This window comes from Callospermophilus lateralis, chromosome 20, assembly GCF_048772815.1.
Source record: "Callospermophilus lateralis isolate mCalLat2 chromosome 20, mCalLat2.hap1, whole genome shotgun sequence".
Lineage (NCBI taxonomy): Eukaryota > Metazoa > Chordata > Mammalia > Rodentia > Sciuridae > Callospermophilus > Callospermophilus lateralis.
In genome coordinates this window covers 11,831,131-11,837,176 of record NC_135324.1, presented here as the reverse complement: position 1 = coordinate 11,837,176, position 6,046 = coordinate 11,831,131, and the positions used below count along the sequence as shown (strand labels likewise).

General features: G+C 42.0%; 1 non-coding gene across 1 annotated transcript; it reads left to right on the top strand.

The window, feature by feature from the left end:
* The first annotated feature begins 5,631 nt into the window (after positions 1-5,631).
* On the top strand, positions 5,632-5,704 carry Trnaa-ggc (transfer RNA alanine (anticodon GGC)). Its single transcript has one exon. It is a non-coding gene; the product is annotated as a tRNA-Ala (tRNA).
* The last annotated feature ends 342 nt before the right edge of the window (positions 5,705-6,046 follow it).

Genomic DNA, 6,046 nt, shown 5'->3' with positions numbered 1-6,046 from the left:
GATCATTCACTGTTAAGTAAACACTTTCTAAAGTAAAAAGGAGTCAGTGGGGGAATGTTGGATCTTTCAAAAGAAATTACACAAAGCAAAAAGCTCACTTGGAGAGGCGAGGAAAGGAAAGGGAGAGGAGCCTCTACCAGGGCTGAAGAAAGAGCTGAAGGGCTGATCACCTTGGCAGAGAAAAGCCTTTCAGACTGAGCCACTTACAAATGCAAGATGATCATTTTTTATTCCTTTACTCTTGTGAGCTAAGGAGAATGCTTTTTGCCCTTATCCACGTGCAAGGAAGATCGCTGGCCCGATGAACATCAGAAGCATAAAAATATTTTCTTCCTAGGTTTTCCTTCCAGCACCAAGGACTCTGGACTTTATTAATCCTTGAAGGTTCCTGGTGTAGCCGGAATCCCAACCCTGAAATACCCTGACCTGCAGGGGGAGATGCAAAGACTGGAGGCCTCAGGAAAGATTTACAATCCTCCCTTTCTCTGCCAAAGACAAAAACCTCCCTAAAGCCACGGTTTGCTCTGTGCCTCTCAGACAGGGGAAATTTTCAACATGAGATAACATGTACACATTCTGCCTAAACAGAACGAAAGTGTGGAAGGCTTTACAAACAGTGCCAATCATGCATCAGGACATTGTGTTTGTATGAGTTTTTTTGTGTATTGAGAGGGTGGGGGAGAAAGAAATGTTTTCAAGTGCGGTGATGCCCCATGATAAATCAGAGCAATGTTTCTAAAGTGTATTTAATTAGAAATGGGCTTGAACTTTCGAAAGGACAGGGCTTGCAGATAGATATGTCCTGAATATGAACTATGACCATACTAATGATGTATTAAATCATTTTTATAAAATGAAAAAATACCCCACTGCTTCTGGAGTACATAAAATTGTATCTGAAGCCCTTCACATAGCTGTGTGAAGGGCAGAGATTCTTGGCTAAAATTTCGAACACCACTGAGCGCTAGGGAATGGGATCATCTAGTAAGCCTTGCATAAATGTCTGTATCTCCTTCCTTTCTTCCTTCTTATTTCCAACCCTCCCTTCCTTTCTTCCTACACTGTCATTCAGGGTGTACCAGGGCCAGAGACTCTTCAGTTTTTGTTTTTGGCACTGGGGATTGAATCTAGGGGCGCTTGACCGCTGAACCACATCCCCAGTCCTTTATTGTATTTTATTTAGAGACAGGGTCTCACTGAGTTGCTTAGGGCCTCACTACATTGCTAAGGCTGGCTTTGAACTTGCGATCCTCCTGCCTCAGCCTCCAGAGAGGCTGGGATTACAAGCATGCACCACCATGCCCAGTGACCAGATGCTCTTCTAAGTACTGAGGAGACTACAGTGGATAAAAACAGCCTCTCTTCTCCAGGGGCAAGATGCTGTGTTATGGAGAAACATGACCCAAAAATCTTCTATACAATGTCGAGGAGGGCTGGAGACTCTGCATACAGTAGTGAGAGGATGGGATGGGGAGTAGGAGCAGGAGGGATACAGGAAACAAGGGCTTATGAAAATAGTTTACCGATGTCTTACTTCCTATCGAGGCTGTGGGACATTGAGCGTTCTGGGTTAGGAGCCAGGAGATAGGGGCATGTGCTCAGTTTTGTTATATTTGAAGTATCAGGCAAATCTGGAAAAATGAGAAGGCCTGACCAATCAAGAAACTGGAAAGAAATTCTGCAGCACTGTGTTCACAGGTCAGGTTTGTGCCTTTATTGGGTGGCCGGACAGAACATAGGTACTGGAAGCAGAAGGATCTAAGTTCAGAGCCTACTTCAACCTCTCCTCAACTGACTGGCCTACAGCAAGTCGCTTTATTGCTCCAAGTCAATATTCCCATTCATCAAATAGAAATCTATACCAACCTCCTAAATTTCCATGAGGGTTAAATTTGACTGCATATGCAAAATCAGCTCAATCCTTGGCACAAGGTAGGCACCCAATAAATGGGAGATATTCTCATGATAGAGAGCAAACGAGACCATGACTAATACCTTCAAAACAAAGCCCTTTCTCTTGTCTGAAGATGCCCTTCTTTTTTTTCTAGGTGAAGTAACCTGATTATCGTAAATTGCTCTCTTGAGGCTGGTTAACAGTACCTGTCTTGTAACAGACCGGTCTGCTAAATATTTTCATTTTAAAAATAATAGAATCCATTTGCAACCATTCACATAAGTGGAAGGGAAAAAAAAATCTACTGAAAACTCATGCAAGTCATTCAGTTACCGGATGCAAATCCTTTATAATTGCAGGGACCAGATTTCCCCCAGGTTTGGACTCACAGGCAGACACCAGCCATGGAGAGGGAAGAGGCCTAGATTCTGAGTGGGTGTGTTTATGTGTGTCTGACTGGATCCTAAAAACAAATATAAAAATAAGCTTTCACTTTGACTTCTTGGTGGATTATTCTTACCCAGTGCTCTGCGCTAGGGCTGGCAGAGATAAAGTGTTGACTTGAAATGTACTTTTGTCATTTATATACCCTGCTCCAAAACAAAAAAGAAAGGGATATTTTTAAAGATTTGTAAGAAAACAGTGTGCAGCAGAGAGAAGATTAGTCATTTGGTGACCAGAGGCTCAGCCAGGGGAAAGCTTCTGTCAGGAATGTAGGCCTCGTAGAGCAGACAGACACAGCGCTATGGGATAGGAATTCCCAAGAAGTATCTCTTACATTTGATCCATGAAGTGACAGGTGTTCTTGGAAATTGGATCCTGGGTTTGGCTCAGACCACATTCTCGGTTAAAATGGGAACAAAGACTTGGAAAAAAATCACCACCCATGTGACATTTCCCACTAACCTCTGGCATAGAAGAGCATACTCTTATCTTCCCAGAACTGGTGTGCAGTCTACAACCTACCTCTTATCTTCATTTGCAGGCCTTGGAATTACCGGGGCCTCTGAATATGAACCAAGAGCAAGTACTTTTGCAACCTGAAGCTCTTTGGTGACTAAGACCCTCCTGGGGCCCAGAGAGGATGGTGGCAAATCCATGTTTACCTTGATGGACACACATGGCATGGCCTGAGATTTTAAATCCAGGCCAGCGTTGATCTACTCCACTTTGTTTGGAACACTCAGGGGTTGAATATCCATCCGGCTAAGAGAGAGGGGAGAGGAGAGTTAAGAGCTATCTGGAAATTGTTGCCACACGTTGTGGCCACCCTCTTGTCTCTGCTGGGACTGTGTATTGGGGATAGAAATGACACCCTGGAAGAAGTCTCTAAAGAAGGAATGAACAGTACAGAACACTGTCCAATCCTTCACCCATGACAGACATCCAAATTGGTGTGGACTTTTATTCTTGGTTGTCCATTCACACCCCATCTCGGTACACTCATCCAGAGAGTTACTTCCAATTGATGCAGTAGGGCACCAGAGAAAAAAATGTGTTTGATATATTTTTATATAACAGCACAGTATAATTGAGCACCCCTTTCCTCTATAGGGACAAACTCAAACAACCTTATGCTTAGGAACTTTAACACCATTAATTCCTGGCTAGATTTTTTAACCCACATGACACCGTTCTTGAAAGCCCACGGTCTCTAAAGGGAAAATGTTATCGTAAAGTAGCAGATGTGAAGCCTTGAAATGTCAAGTGGATTTAGAGAGAAAAAACAAACAAACTGTACTTCTAAATGGCAACAGGTGGCCGTTACTTTTCATGCTCGTTTGCAGAGGGAAGATCACAGAGGACACATTCTTCCCATGGTGGCGATGATGGATCAGGCAGGGGTGAGAATGAGGCCTGACGTAATGATGTTACAAGTCACAAGATTTGAAAAGGTTATAAAAATTTGTTTTCCATCATAGTCAGTGGTTTCGAATTACTTTGTGGGAGGAAAAATGACCATGCGCTGTTGTCTTTTCAACTATGGTCCGACTTTCAAGTAGAACAAAGTATGGGTTTTGGAGAGAAGTATGGAGTTGCATTTCCTGAACAAAGAAATGGCCGTGGTAGAGAATCAATGGCAAAGAAATGACCTAAGCAGGTGTCCTCTCTCCTGCACATGCCTCCTGGATAGGCTCTTCCAACCCTTTAAGGAAAGTTGAGTCTATCCCTGTTTCAATGGACTCACAGGTAACCTCTTACTAAGAAGTCACCTAGGCTTGGCATCCAGGAAGGAGCTCACTGTGAAAGGTCTTTTAGTTTGAGGCACAAGCCAGTGTCTTGCGGTTGCATTACCGGCTGTTTTAGCTTGTTTCAAATCTACTCAGTCTGCATAAGCAAACACCCTTCCCCATACACCAGTCAATAAACGAATGCCCTGTGAACTTCAAGATGGGGAAATTCCACCGAGGCATCTAACCCGTGCAGAGCGGTGTTCCTGCTTGCATCTATTTTCCTAGACTTTTTAGTAATCTTCTTTTAACTATATCAAGCAAAAAGCCTTTCAGTGCCTAAGAGCTCTTACTGCTCCAGAGGTTTCCTTTCTTACACTTTAAATGTCCCTTGGACCAAGTTCATCTCATTATGTCTTTGAGATGCTCCCCACCAGCTTCCCATTTCGTCCCCAACAACAGTATGCATGGAGAGAAAAGAAAAAAAAAACAGAGAGAGAATTCATTGTCAGAAAGCTCCCCAAAGAAAACACATACAGAGTGGAAGAAATAGCTGCTAATTCTGTTACAGGATTCAGAATGCACAAAGTGCTTTAAAACATCATCTAGTTGATTCCCTACAGCGGCAGATATTTCCCACCCAGTGCCCCTAATTCTGTCAAGCCTTTTTATGTTTTCTTCACGCCCTCCTGTCACTATCTCGCCCTGCTACACCCTTCCGTTGTTGATTCCCACCACTGATTTCACCTGAGAAAAGAGTCACGGGGATTCTGAGAGCATCCGATCTATTACACTGATTTGACAGGTAGTAATCATTTTTTTTTCCTCCTGCCGAAAAAACTCCTAAAGGAGTTATTCATTCTGTTACTCATTTTAATGATTTTCAATGAATTCCCCATTATTTTGCTTTATTGCATAATTAAATCCTTTACACAGTGCATCTATTAAAATGAGATCGGTGTCGGCAAAACAATGCTTACCTTCTGATATGCGTTATGTTCTCACCATGTTTCATTAATGACGTTTCAATAATATATTAATTGGTCTTAAGTGATACAGTCACCAGAGTCAAATGGCATGATGGTTTTTCTAAGCTCCAGAAAGATCACTCAAAAAAACAAAAACAAAAACCTAACATCCTTTAAAAATTTCCTGCAACACGTTTAAATTCAAAAGTAAAAAAGATAGGAAGGAAGAATTTACAGTGGCTATGAGCAGTTGGACTTTTAGAAATAGTCAGCATTTTTCACATTTCTCTTTTCCTTTCATACTATTTCATAAGCATTTCATCAAGTCTTGTTTCCATACCTTATTCCTTTTAATAAAATGTGAATGCATCTGTGGGAGAATAAAAAACATTAAGAATTGTAAGAAATGGCATTGAGTGGGTATTTGCTCCAACCCAACGACCAGTCTAAGCTCTTCTGTGTGAGTATGTGTTCCACCCTGAATGGAATCTGACTGCAATTTTATTATTATGCCTATTTTAAAAAGAAGAACATGAAGTAAAAGAGATTAAGTAACTTCTCCAACTTTACCCATTCAAAAAGAGTGGCTCTATGGACTGGGGATGTGGCTCAGAGGTAGAGTGTCTGCCTGGCATGCATGAGGCCCTGGGTTCGATCCCCAGCACCACACATTATAGTAATAATTTTTTTAAAAAAGAAGAGTGGATCCACTATCTGACTCCAGAACTTAGATTTCAAACAGCACTTTTCACTGTGTGCCCTGAAAGAGCACAAAACCCCAATGCTATCCATCCCTCCATTGATTCTCCCCTCAGCCTGGACTAACCAAGAAGAAGCAAACACTTGGTATCAATTATCTGAGTTGTATGCCTCCAAATGTTACTTAGAACAAATGCTTTTGAGGCCCTAACACTATTGTTGAATTACCCTGCCTTGTGTCACACACATCTTTACATGTTCAATGCCATTTCTTTCCCACTAAAATTGTACACTGCCTCAAAATGGTGTCATTT